This window comes from Musca domestica, unplaced genomic scaffold, assembly GCF_030504385.1.
Source record: "Musca domestica strain aabys unplaced genomic scaffold, Musca_domestica.polishedcontigs.V.1.1 137, whole genome shotgun sequence".
Lineage (NCBI taxonomy): Eukaryota > Metazoa > Arthropoda > Insecta > Diptera > Muscidae > Musca > Musca domestica.
Genome location: NW_026712187.1, coordinates 671,049 through 685,248, shown reverse-complemented (window position 1 = coordinate 685,248; position 14,200 = coordinate 671,049).

Genomic DNA, 14,200 nt, shown 5'->3' with positions numbered 1-14,200 from the left:
GGTATTGAAAATGAGATATGTCAGTGCACGTTTTTATATATGGGGCTATATAAAAATAACGATACCTTCCGATATACGGTATTTTAATGATTTTTGCCACATTTTTCTACGGATTTGTCCAAAAATTTATATTTGTTGTTCGTAATGGAGTCTAGTTTCGGTGGCAGAACATTTAATATTTAGTTCAATTTTTTCCTATAGCGCACTTATAACAATACCACCGATATTCGGTATTTTGACCAAAAAAAAAAAAAAAAAAAAAAAAAAAAAAAAAAAAAAGTATCCAAGTTCGTATCAAATATTTGTGCTTGACCCGATTTCATACTTAAGTCTTCCAAAATTCAGAGTATGCCGTCTAGAGCAATTATGAAAAACTTCTTTGGTGAATATCGATTCAGATTCAAATATTAATAATTCCACACCTACTGCGCTAAAGTTTGTTGTACCATCTTGGTTATATAACAATTTAATAAGTATCTGTCGGTTCTTCCGCCAGATACATAATCCAAAATGTTGATCCATTATGGGGGAGGTTCCACTGGAGTGAATATTGTGATGTGCCGAAAGGAATTGGATAATTATTTCCCATTTTATGAGCTTCTTTGTTATTCAAAAATTTTGACCCATTGTAGGGGAAGTACCGGAAGGGATGGACCGATATGTATTATCTTCACACCAGATCATATGCTAGTAAAAAAATTGAAATGCGTGAAGCTTAAAATAAATCGAATGCCGATATATCCGATTTTCATACCATACCATATTGATAAAAGAATTGGAATTTGTGAGATTTTAAGAGAATCGGAGATTTTTCTCGCATATTATTAAATCTATATTTAAATATGTGGGGTGGGTAACAGAAGTGGTGGTACGATATATTCCATCTTCACAACAGATGCTATGGGCGTTTTGGTTTTTTAAAATTTCGACCCTCTCTAAGGGAAGTACCAGAAGTAGTACTCGATTCTATACGTTCTTTATACCAGATCTTGTGTTGTTACAAATATGGAGATGTGCGAAATTTGACAATCAGCCTCTTTTGTTCACATGTTATTAGAGTTTTAATTATTCAAAATGTTGAGCCTTTGTATGGGAGGTACTTGACGGAGTGGGCCGATCTTGTTCATTTTCGCTCCTGATGCACAAAATTTGATGATCCATTCTTGTTCAATAAAATAAATTATTTTCTGTAAAAATGTTGACTTTTTTGTGGGGCAGGTACCACAAGGAGTAAACCAATATTGCCCATCTCCGAACTTAATATAAGTTTGATATAATAGTATTACGATGTACAAAGTTTGGACGAAGTCAAATAATCCCTTAAAAAGTTGTCGTGCGCAACAGCCGGAAGGACGGACTAGCAACCCTAAATCTACTCCAAACGGATTTTGTGCAAAAAGACCAGGGCTCAAAAACATAAAATGAATGGTGCTGTTGTTGATGTAGGGATATAGCTGAATTGATATTCAATTCTTTCTGATATATTTATAATATTTTCTGTGAAGTTTCCCGAAGACAAATTTGAACAATGTGGTTAAAAAACAAAAATCATAAAAATACCGAATGTGGGGATATACCACAATATGAGGGCTATAAGAAGACGTCTACCTACATGGGCAATCATGCCATAAGATGAGTATTTACTTCTTACACCAAATATCAAATGTCCAGAGGTACTTTTATATTGGAACTATACCAAAATTTGGACCCAATAGGACAGTTCATAGCAAGGATTTTTCTACATACTTGGATAAAAACGACAATTTAAAGCAAATTCGATTGAAAGCCTAAAATGCAAAAACATGAACTCCATCAAACTTCATCTTCATGATCAGAATTTCCCATGAACATTTCTTTTATTTTTTCCCCGATTTTATAGATATGAACATGTACCTAAAGTCTTAATAAAAAAACTTTCTAAAACAAAAAACAAGCTTTAGAATAAATTTAAAAAAATATTTTTTCCTTTTCCTATTCTTAGAATCCAAAACGTTCAAAGTTCGTTGAAACAGCTAATTACAAAATCAAAAGAGCAGAAAAAAAGTTAAATAAAAAGCAGTTAGTTCGGCCGGGCCGAACCTTGAATACCCTCCACCATTTGGAACAAATTTAGAAATTTTCAAAAAATAAAATCCTTAAAAAATTTTGTTTAAATTTTAAAAATCCCGAATATAGCCGTTTTATTGGGGTCTATACAGCGTGGACCTATATAAGCATTGTTTGTCATAAGCCATTACCACATTCAAATTCTAAAACTTGAAATAAACGGTGAATAATGTGACAATTTTCTGTCACAGACTGTAGATCCCAGTACGAACTCTAAATACGTAATCTGAAACAATTCCGGTGAACAATGACGATAAAATCATCAAAATACCGAATATTGGGAGGTAAGTTATATGGGGGTTATACGAAAACGTGAACCTGCACAGTCAATTTTCTGACATAGGCTGTAGTATCCATTACGAACTTCAAAGACCAAATTTGAAACAATTCCGCTAATGTCGCTAAAATCATTAAAATACCGAATATGGGGGCTATACGAAGACGTGGACCTACATGGCCCATTTACGAACTTAACATGCCTACTGGAAAAATAAACATGTGTGCAAAATCTCAATTCGTTCGAAAGACAGACAGACGGACATCGCTAAATCGACTTAGTATTTCGAGGAGTTACAAACGAAATGACAAAGTTAATATACCCTCCATAGTATGGTGAAGGGTATAAAAAATGAAGCGATAAGTCTGCCGAAATGATTTGTCATAAGTTCTCAAATATTTTGGGATCCACAAAAGCGAAAGTGCAACTTATGAGGGAAAACTCCGGGACGCATGTCTTATTTTTATGCTCTCCACATACATAGTATGAAGGGTATATTAAATATGTCATTCAGCTTGTAACTCATCGAAATAACCATTTAGGCTCAACAAAGTATATATTCATAAGCCGGGTAAAATTCTACGTCGATTTCGCCATTTTGGCCCTCCGTCAGTTGTAATCTAGAGTCGAAACGGCATAGAGTTGTCTTTTGTCTACAGCCAGGTCAAGTTCAAAGATGAGCTACATCGGTCAAAGTTTTTGTATAGCCCCCATATACCTCTTGTGGCAGAACATTGCCTTTATAGGTCCACGTTTTTCTTTGGCCCAATAAAATGTTACTTCCCAATATTCGGTATTTAGATGATTTTATTCACATTACTTAAAATTCATTATTTGGATTTCGTAATGGGTTCTTCTGTTCTGCTGTTTACCAGGGCAACATTCACAATGTCTTTAATGACTCCATTGAAGGTTTCTTTTTTTTTGGGTAATGATGTTGTCAAGAAGGCCTTTATCATCTTCCCCTTTGCGGGCTTTCGCTTATCAAGTTATGAGATCTTCGAATCTACTTTATTTTATGTTGTCCGCAAAAAATGCCCCTCCTAATACCATTAGCAGCATTTTAACAGTCGTACTGCCATCATATAATGAACATTTAAAATGTTATGATTTGCTTAGAATTTAGTCAACATTTGCAATATTCCAAACAATTTCTCCATTAACAGCTTTTGCATAAACTTTTTAAATAATGCAAAAATTATGAATATTAATTGTAGCAAATTGTTTGTATTATTTTGGTGCATTTGTGCATCAAAACTCTTAGACGAAATATAAAACATATAATTTTTCAAAATAATTAAAACGTATTTCAGAGTAAATTTTCGATAGCTTTTAAAGTCATTATAATGCGTTGGGTAAGTTGAAAATGTTGTTAAAGTGAGTTGTTTGTGTATGACTTCAGAGCTTCACCTCATAATCTTGTCGGAATAGAGGGCACATTGATAATACAACAAGAAAGCAGTAAGGAAAGGTCAAAAGTCAGGTGTGGCCGACTATATGATACCCTAAATCACTATGAGTATTTAGTAGAGCTCCAGTAACAAAACAATGTTTATACTGGAAATTTATGTGGAGTAGCTCATACCAACTATGAACCTTAGTTGAATACGTATCATGGGTTTATAGTAGTCACAACTTGGGATCTATATCAAACTCTGAATAGATTTTCAACAAATTTGACGGGGGCTTTTGAACTTCGAGCGAAATTAAATAGCATTGCTGCATAGTGCATGATATGACTTCGCTACGAATTATATTAAAATATAATTATTGGAGCAATAGATGAATATGTAAAATCTATCCAATTTGGGCTGATGTAATAACCGTAACATCCAATGAAGATGTATGCGAAGATATTTAAAAATCTGAACCGATCTCGATAAAATTTGACAGAGGTACTTTCGAGCTGTATGTGATGTGCGGTATCAAATATCCTCACTGTGAGGGATTTTAACACCTAATCAGATGAAACGTACATATGGGAGCGATAGCTAAATCTGAATCGATTCTCACCAAAATTTACCAAAAGTACCGCTTCTATGTTGAATTCCGTCAGAAGTACACAAAATTCCGTCGATTTGGTCTGATATTAGCCACTTAGTGCACAATTAACCTGAAATCGGATAAACAGGGTGAGATGAAAAAACATCAGCAGAAATAGTTCGAAAAGTAAAGAAGCGACTAAATCGAATCCCGCGTCGCATGCCCGCAAAATGACTCGTGAACTGAACATATCGCAATATTCCATTCGGCAAATATTGAAAAATGAGCTCGGGGAAAATCCATTGAAATTCCAAAAAGTACAAGAACTTACACCGCAACAGAAAGAAAATAGACTCAAAAGAGCTAAAGAGTTGCTTCGCTTGACCGAAAGTGGTGAACTGCCGAATTTGCTTTTCTCCGATGAGAAAACATTCGTTGTCCAGCAGTTTGTAAACAAACAAAATGATCGTGTTTACTTGCCAAAGAGGTCAGCTGAAAATGTGCACCTTGGGTTGGCCACCAGAACTCAAGCGCCGGCCATGGTGATGGTGTGGCCCGCCATAACAACCGATGGTCGCTCTCCGTTCGTATTAATAGACCGCTCGTATAAATGCCGAATATTATCGCGAACATATTCTGGAGGATGTAAAAATACCGCAGAGCAACATTCGAGCAGCGTGTGACGGTTTCATTGGCCGTTTAAAGGCCATAATTCATGGCAAAGGTGATCAATTCGAACAAATCTAAACTTATTCTAAAATTTGATGCTATTTCCGACATGTTTTGCTTTCATTCAATAAAATTAAAAAAAAATAATTAAAAATTATGGCGTTTGACCTTGTTGCAGTTTTTTTATCTCACCCTGTACATGGGAGCTATATCTAAATCTGAACCGATCTCGATAAAAGTCGTCAAATATATTTCTGAGCTGTAGTTGATATATTTCCCTGTATATCGTGGTTACGGAGTGCATATTGCGGCTGTGGGGAACAAATGCACAATGGACCCACACCCACTATTTCTATCCAAAACTATTTCAACATCTCCAAATAGGAACTCTAGAAACCAACCGTGACCTTTATATCAAATTTCAGAAGTTCAGCTCTATCCATTTACTCAATACCAAATTTTGTACCATTTAGTTTTTGTTGTACGAATTAGGATACATTTCTAAACCACCACTAAATTTCAAACACTGATACCATCAGTGATCATCCAACATTAAATATACTGTCATTCACAACTTATCGTACAATTATAAATTATAGTACACATTTGCGAAACCACCTCCATATGTTCAGGCTACACATGAACAGCGACTCCAAAAACCAAATTTTAAATATCAAACACTATATGTGCATCCAATATCAATTTGTACAAATAATAGTGCTATTTAGTACTTTTCGTGCACTTGTAGTACACATTTCCAAAACCAACTTTAATTCCTAATCCAAATTGCCGATTTCAAGCAATATCAGTACTATTTAGTAACTTTCCTACACTTGCTGAACGATTTTCCAACAGCATTTCTTTATCATAGCCCCACCCACCAACAGTGACTCCAATAACAAAATTTCAAATTACCAGTTTCTTCTGTTTACCTAAAACGGAATTGTACCAAATGTTGTACCATTAAGTAAGATCTTACACTTAGTAAACATTTCCAAAACCACCTTCTTACACCAACCGCATTTCCAAAAATTGATTCTAATACCAAATTTCAAGATTTTGCCACTATCCGTTCACATAATTCCTAATTATATCAAATTTTGTGCGATTACAGGGTGAGATAAAAAAACTGCAACAATGTCAAAAGCCATAATTTTTACATTTTTTAAAATGAATGAAAGCAAAAAATGTCGGAAACAGCATCAAATTTTAGAATAAGTTTAGATTTTTACGAATTGGTCACATTTGGCACGAATTATGGCCTTCAATGAAACCGTCACACGTTGCCCGAATGTTGCTCAGCGGTATTTTGGCCCATTCCCGGCAAAGCGCTTGCTTGAGGTGATTAACACTTGGGTATTTACTTTCCAAAACACTCCAGACTCACTAGTCCAAAAGGTTGGTATCCGGAGATTTTGGTGGCCATTGTGCGCTGGAAATGAAGCGAGGAACCTCATTTTGTAACCATTATTTACGCGTGTTGAGTCCTGTAGGAATGTCCAAGGTCTGCGGCCAAAATGTTTGTATGTCCAAAGCTTTGATACACCCTCCAGAATATTTTCGCGATAATATTCGGCATTTATTCTGATGCCACGGTCGATTTCTACGAGCGGAGAGTGACAATCGGCTGTTATGGCGGCCCACACTGAGGCACTTGAGTTCTGGTGGCTAACCAAATGTGCACATTTTCAACTGACTTGACAAACTGCTGGACAACGAATGTTGCCTCATCGGAGAAAACCAAATTCGGCAGTTCATCACTTTCAGTCAAGCGAAGCAACTCTTTAGATCTTTTGGGTCTATTTTCTTTCTGTTGCGGTGTAAATTCTTGCACTTTTTGGAATTTTAACTCATTTTTTAATATATGCCGAATGGAATATTGCGATATGTTCAACTCACGAGCCATTTTTCAGCCACTGCGACGCCGGTTTTGATCCACTTCCTTGAGGTCGGGCTACGCTACCAGCATCAAACGTTGGTACGAGACACAAAAGATGTATTCATATTTAAATGCTGGAGTGCTCTAACGATAGCCACTTGCGGTTTTCCACCCAAATATAAAGAAATCATACTGTCGTGCTTGAATTCCATCACGAATAATTTTATTTCTGGAAAATTCTCACCAAAATGTTTTTGTACACTTGTAAATAATATAATGAACTATCACTGGAATAATTTTAACAGCTCTCGGACGAGTGGCTTAGAAATTATAACAGTATGTTGCAGTTTTTTCATCTTACCCGTTATATCCAAAACTGAACCAATCTCGATAAAATTTGGCAGATGTATTTCGAGCAGTGTATGATACCCGGTATCAAATATAATTCTTGAGGAGTGCATATTGCGCATGTGAGGGACTTTATCACCAAATCAAATATATATGGGAGCTTAAGGCATATCTGAACAGATTTTCACCAATATTTGAAGTACTTGTTTCTGGGCTAAATTGCCTTCAGTCCATTTGGGCTGATATTAGCCATTTGGTGCACATAAAACCTGAAATCGATATCCATGAAAATGATATCTGATATCTGGTACCAAAGATTATTGATGTGGAGTACATATTACGCATGTGTCAGTCGGAACTGCCAAAATGCCGTCCATATGGGCTGATATTAGCATGTTTTTTCCAGATCTAAAGTTCTTCTTTCGGATAAAGATATATATGGGACCCATATCTAACTTTGGACCGATTATCACCAATTAATAGAGTTCGTCCTTGGGCCCATCAACTGATTTGGTATAAAGTTTAATTTCAATCAGACAATAAATGCGACCTGTACTTTGTCTACAAAAATATATGGATAAACAGACAGACGGACGGACATGCAAAAATCGACTAAAAATGATATTCAGATCATCAAAAGGAACTATGGATTTATCTAACTTCCTTCTCCATGTTACAAATAAATTTAAAAAGACATAATACCCTGACCACAGTGCGGAATAGGGTATAACAAATTATTGAAGAGTATTCCAGAACCTCGAACTATATACACCTACTTTTTATATGAAATATTTTTGCATTCCTTGTATTTATGCACAATCCATGGCCAAAAACTCTTCATCTCATCAACGACACTGTTGTCATAATCCTTTGGGAGACAATCAAAATATGCATTATTATAGTCATCATCATTTATTTTAACCACAAGATTTACCCAAAAGTGCATGTGTGTGTGTGTGTGTTTGACCCATTCTGTAAATGGAAATTTCATTGAGTTTGGCCAACAATGGCAAGATAAGAGGAATCCTGCCCAGGAATAACTAACACACCATTACCGAGCAGATTTTCACAAAACTACATTAAGGATGTAACGCAATTATCATTTATTTTCCTTTCATTTCGCTATGTATGCATGCATGTGCCGAAGATTGTATGCCTGGCTGAGTTTAAAAACGGAAATAAGTTTTAGCATTTTGGCACCATTACATGGCGATGCTTACGCAAAAGTTTTTCTATTTTTTTGTTTTTGGCTGGCCTAAATGTTTATTCGCACAGACATAATGGTGTGCATTGGGCTAGTGACCGGGGATGCAAGTAACATGGAATGTTAGGCACACCATATGAATCTCATGAATATAAACTAAAAAGCCTGCAATTCTATGCATTTCCTAAATTTTTTAAAAAAATGTTTTATTTAAAAAGTTTTATGGCAAAGAACAAAAATTATTTTGGAGAGCAGATATGTATCAAAGGTTATAGCATAGACAAATTTTAATTGTGTACATAAATATTTTGAGCTACTGTGTATTTATAATAGAAATCTACAATAGAACAGGTAAAATTAATTTTTTTTTTTACGTTTGTACATAAGAAAAGCTTTTCTAAAATGATAGCAGTTGAAAAAATGGATAGTAAACAAGTAAAAAAGCAGTAAGCCGGCCGGTCGTTATATTAGGGTCTGTACGACGTGCACCTATATAGACATTGTTTGTCACAAACCATTACCATATTCAAATTCGAAACTTGAAATAAACGGTGAATAATGTAGCTAAAATCATCAAAATACCATACATAGGTACCGTTATATCGGAGCTTTACGAAGACCTGGACCTGCATAGACAATTTTCTGTCACAGGCTGCAGCTTTCATTACCAACTTCAAATACGACATCTCAAACAATTTCGGTGAGTTTTATACCTAAAATCATCAAAATACCGAATATAGGGAGGTACCGTTATTTGGGGGCTATGCGAAGACGTGGACCTACACAGACAATTTTCTGTCTCAGACTGTAGTATCCATTTCGAACTTCAAATACCAAATTTGAAACAATTCCGGTGAATAATGTCGCTAAAATCATCAAAATATATGAAAACGTGGACCTACATGGCCCATTTAACAAAACTTAACCTGCCTACTGGAAAAATAAACATATTTGCAAAGTTTTAGCTTTCTATCTCAATTCGTTCGAAAGATAGCGTGATTACAACAGACAGAAAGACGGACACACATGGCTAAATCGTCTTAGAATTTTACGCTGGTTAAGAATACGTATACTTTGTTGGGTCTGACATGAGGAGTTACAAACGGAATGACAAATTTAATATACCCTCCATAGTATGGTGGAGGGTATAGAAAATCTTACGTTACAAAAACCGACTTACATTAACACTTCAAAAATTTTAAATATTTATTTAATATTTAAAACTTTAATGTAAAATCAGCTAAAACCATCAAAACCCTAAAATCGGTCGGAAAAGCTATATGAATTGATATTGATATTTTCCCTCTAAAATGCATGAGGCAAAATAACTTAATCTCGTCATACCAAGTAGTGAGTACTGGCGGCATACACCGGCAAACGAACAACGGTTTTGGCGACAGATGTATACCCTCAGCCTTGGAAGGTTCCGAAGTAGTGGGCAAATATTGTCCATTTTGTATCTGATATAAATATTACACCGTGCCAGATATGGATAATATCGACTACTTTCCTCCCATTTTATGAGATAAGTAATAATTTAGTAAAATGTTGAAATTTGCCTGAGGTACCAGTATACTGGACCGAAGTATTCCACTTCATCTAATACAGATAAAAGTATCAGTAGATCGATAAACAAGTAAGCAAAAGCTATAGTCATGTGGGGCCGACTATGTGATACCCTACAACACTACAATATGTTAGAAGCCCACTTATCTTCCAAATCCATTTTGGAAGATTTCGCTTTTGAAATTATGTCACGGAGCACTGCCCAGATATTACCCTTAGCATTTTGACCATGGACATTTGCCCAATATTTACGCACTCCGTCGCTCTGTTGGTTGTTGTGGTCAAGTTTACAGCTAAATATAATCCAATGGTCATCCACATTCCAGAATTCTTCAAAATTCCGTGTCGATTTTTTTTCAGTTGTGTGATCAGGAAATTTTTTATGTTTTTGGTTTATTTGAACCCCTAAATATTTTGTGATCATCTCCAAAAGCAAGAAGGCCCTCTGCTTCTCCAAATTTAGACTCATCTATATAATTTGCTTGTCCACGATATTTGGCTATATTCCTCAAGGAAATCAGCATAAAAAAGCCAGAAGTTCGTCTTTTGTGCAATTCGGATATCGCCTGTATGTTTTACACACAAGTAGTGGTCCATTCCACGCGCTGTCCTAAACTCTAACTTCATGCGAGATTCCGTGTCCGTTGGTTTCTATTTGTGACCTTATAACGGCCGCAAAATCAAGAACATTTTTAATTGTTGGTCCATTTCAACCCATAAATATATTGCGGACATCTTTGAAAACAATAGGGGTAGCCCTTTTGTGCCTAACCCTACCCTTGTGAAAATTTACATGAGGATCGGATAATATACACTTCAATATTTTAAGTCAAATTAAAACAAGTAAGCAAAGACTATAGTCGTGCGGGGCCGACCATGTGATATCCTACAACGCTACAATATGTTAGAAGCCCACTTATGTCCAAATCCATTTTGGAAGATTTCGCTTTCGAAATTATGTCACGGAGCACTGTCCAGATATTACCCTTAGCATTTTGACCAGGGACATTTGTCCAATATTTACGCACTCTGTCGTGCTGTTAGTCGTTGTGGTCCATTTTACAGCTAAATATGATCCAATGGCCATTCAAAATTATAGAATTCTTCCCTGTCCTAAACTCTCTTCTCATGCAAAACCCCGTGTCGATTATTTTTATATTTTGGTTCTTTAAACCGCTTATTTTGCGATCATCTCCAAAAACAAGAAGCCCCTTTGCATCTCCAGATTTAGACTCATCTATACGATTTGCTTGTCCACGATATTTGGCTATATTCCTATATATACAAATTTGGAAATTTTCAAAAAACAAAACAAAATCCGTAAAAAATTCTTTTAAAATCTTAAAATTTCCGAATGTATATTAGGGTCTATGCGACGACGTGAACCTACATATGCAACTTTTGTCATACGCTATTACAATATTCAAATGCGAAACTTGAACAAAAATCTGTTTATAATGTAGCTAAAATCATCAAAATACCGAATAAAGGGAGGTACCATGGTGGTTATAAAACGTGGACCGGCACAGACAATTTTCTGGCATATGCTGAAGTATCCATTACGAACTTAAAATACAAAATTTGAAATAATTCCGGTAAATAATGTCGATAAATTAATCAAAATACCAAATATCGGGGGTACCGTTATATGAAAAAAATACAGCATATCGGGTGGTACCGTTATATGGGGGCTATACGAAGACGTAATACACATTTGAGTAAATTTTTATCAACTTACTTCATTTTGTTCGGAAGCTAGAGTGATTTGCACAGACGGACGGACATTGCTAAATCGACATAAACATTTATGATGATCAAGAATAAAAATATAAAAATATACACTTCAATATTATAAGTCAAATTGAAAAAATCGCATGCGATAAAAAATATGAAAAATTAAAAAAAATTCACAAAATACTACAAAATCTATATTAACATCATTATTGGCATATTTTTTTAGATTTTATTCTTTTATTTCTTTAACTTATCAAAATCGGTCCAGCCATTCTTGAGAAATAAACATCCCTTTCATTTGTATATACACTTTGTATATATTTCGCTATATTTATCCGATATCTTTACTATCGGCATCTACGCAACGGTCTTCTGTTGAATTCTGCTGATGTTGCTGTTTTCTTCCGTCCACTTCCTTGAAGTCGGGCTAAGCTACCAGTATCACGGTAACGATAGTACCAGACACAAAAGATATATTCACATTTAAATACTGGAGTGCTCCAACGATAGCCACTTCCTGCCAAATATAAAGAACTCACACTATCACGCAAATTCTGGGAAATTCTCACCAAAATGCTTTTTTACGCTTGTAAACAATATAATGAGCTGTCACTGGAATAATTTTAACAGCTGTCGGACGAGTGGCTTAGGAATGACAGCAGTCTGAAGTTGGTTGCAGTTTTTTCATCTCACCCTGTAAGGGCTATAGGAAAACGTTAACCTAAAAATCAATGATCTGTCACAGGCTGTAAAATGAATCTTAGTACCGAATTTTAAACAATTCCGTTAGAAATCATCAGAATACCTAATATCTTCGAACTTGCCTGTCGAAAACAGACACTTCTGTGCAAAATCCTTAAATTTCAATTTCTAGTCGTTTGGACTCTAGCGTGATTACAACAGACGGGGCGGTCATGGCTAAATCAACTTTTACGCTGATCGGGAATATAAATATGCTGTGTTGAGTTTAAAATGATTAACATGATGGGTTACAAACGGAATGACAAACCTAACATACCCTTCATATTATGTATTGTGGAGGGTATAAAAAACCGACGGGAAACTTATATAATTGTTTCATATTTCTATTGGTGTAGGATATCATAGAGTCCCGCCATTCAACTTTATTTGCCTACTTTTTACTAACTTTATTTGACAGTGTTAAAATAGTACCATAATTGTCAGCCCCTGATTGGCCAATTGATTTTGAAATTTTTGCTACGGAACGTACTTCTTGTACAGTTCTCCCGGATGAATAAAATAATTCGTTCATATCCTACGTACATTAAACTGTAATGGAACAGGTAAAGATTCCATCTAATGGTAACTCCATATTTGCAGAATTCTTAAGTTTTCGGTTTTAATTTCTTTTCGTTATAGGTCCCATATAACGATATTTCATATCCCCAAATATACAACCCAATTAGCTGTAATTTTATATTTTGAATTCTTGGAAAAAGTTTAACGTCTCATAAAAAATAATCAATTTAGGTCTTCTTTTTGGAATAGCCTCTACAGAACTATAAAATTAAGTAATTCGAAGGTTTTGGTCCCAATCTGGGACCATATATCAAGTTTAAATAAAGTAGTAGCTGTAAAAAGTTCGATTTCGCTTGTTTTGAAAAAAACAAATATTTTTTTTAGAAATCTTCTCCAGGTAAAATTTACAAAACATTTGTCCTTGTTGAAAATATTGATTTTCCCTCTACCTTTATTTGCAATTCATAAATTTTTATATTGATCTTAAAAATATTGTTTTCCAACTTCTCTGTTCATTCAATTATATTGTTTTAAATAAAAATCACACATCGGAAAACTTTAAATCTCATTTGAAACAAAGTTATTTTTACTGGAGTGTTAACATTTCCTGTTTCGAATTGCAACTGCTAAATTTAATTAAAAACCCAAAAAAAGTTACCCACATACAGCAGTTGAGCCGTATAGATACGAACACAGACGACAAAAGCCAAAAGCTTTCGTTTTCCAAGAGAGAGGGAGAGCATTTGTTATTCAGCCGTAAGGCTGCGGCAAAACCTTTCCACAAACTTTCTCTTTAAATGTTATAGACAACTCTCTTTTCACCGTCTCTCTCTCTCCCTCTCTTTTCATACGCCTGTTTGTGTACAAATGTGTGTTATCTGGATTTTCTTGTGGCACTTTTCCTCCACCCGAAGTACGTGGTGTTGGGCAAAACAGAGAAAAGCTCAACAGCATTCAACATGTTTGTGGCCAGCACAGAGCCAGCAATGTACCAAAATGCTGGGGACTCAAAAAAGGCAGAAAAGAGAGGCGGGCGAAAAATAACAAAAAGTCCATTCGTACCTACGTTTTGGCATTTCACATGCATCAAGTGAAAATCAGTTTTTCCCGGGTATTCAATGCGAAACGATTGAAATCATCCTTTGAGCGGAAGTGTGAGCAAGTTGCTATCACT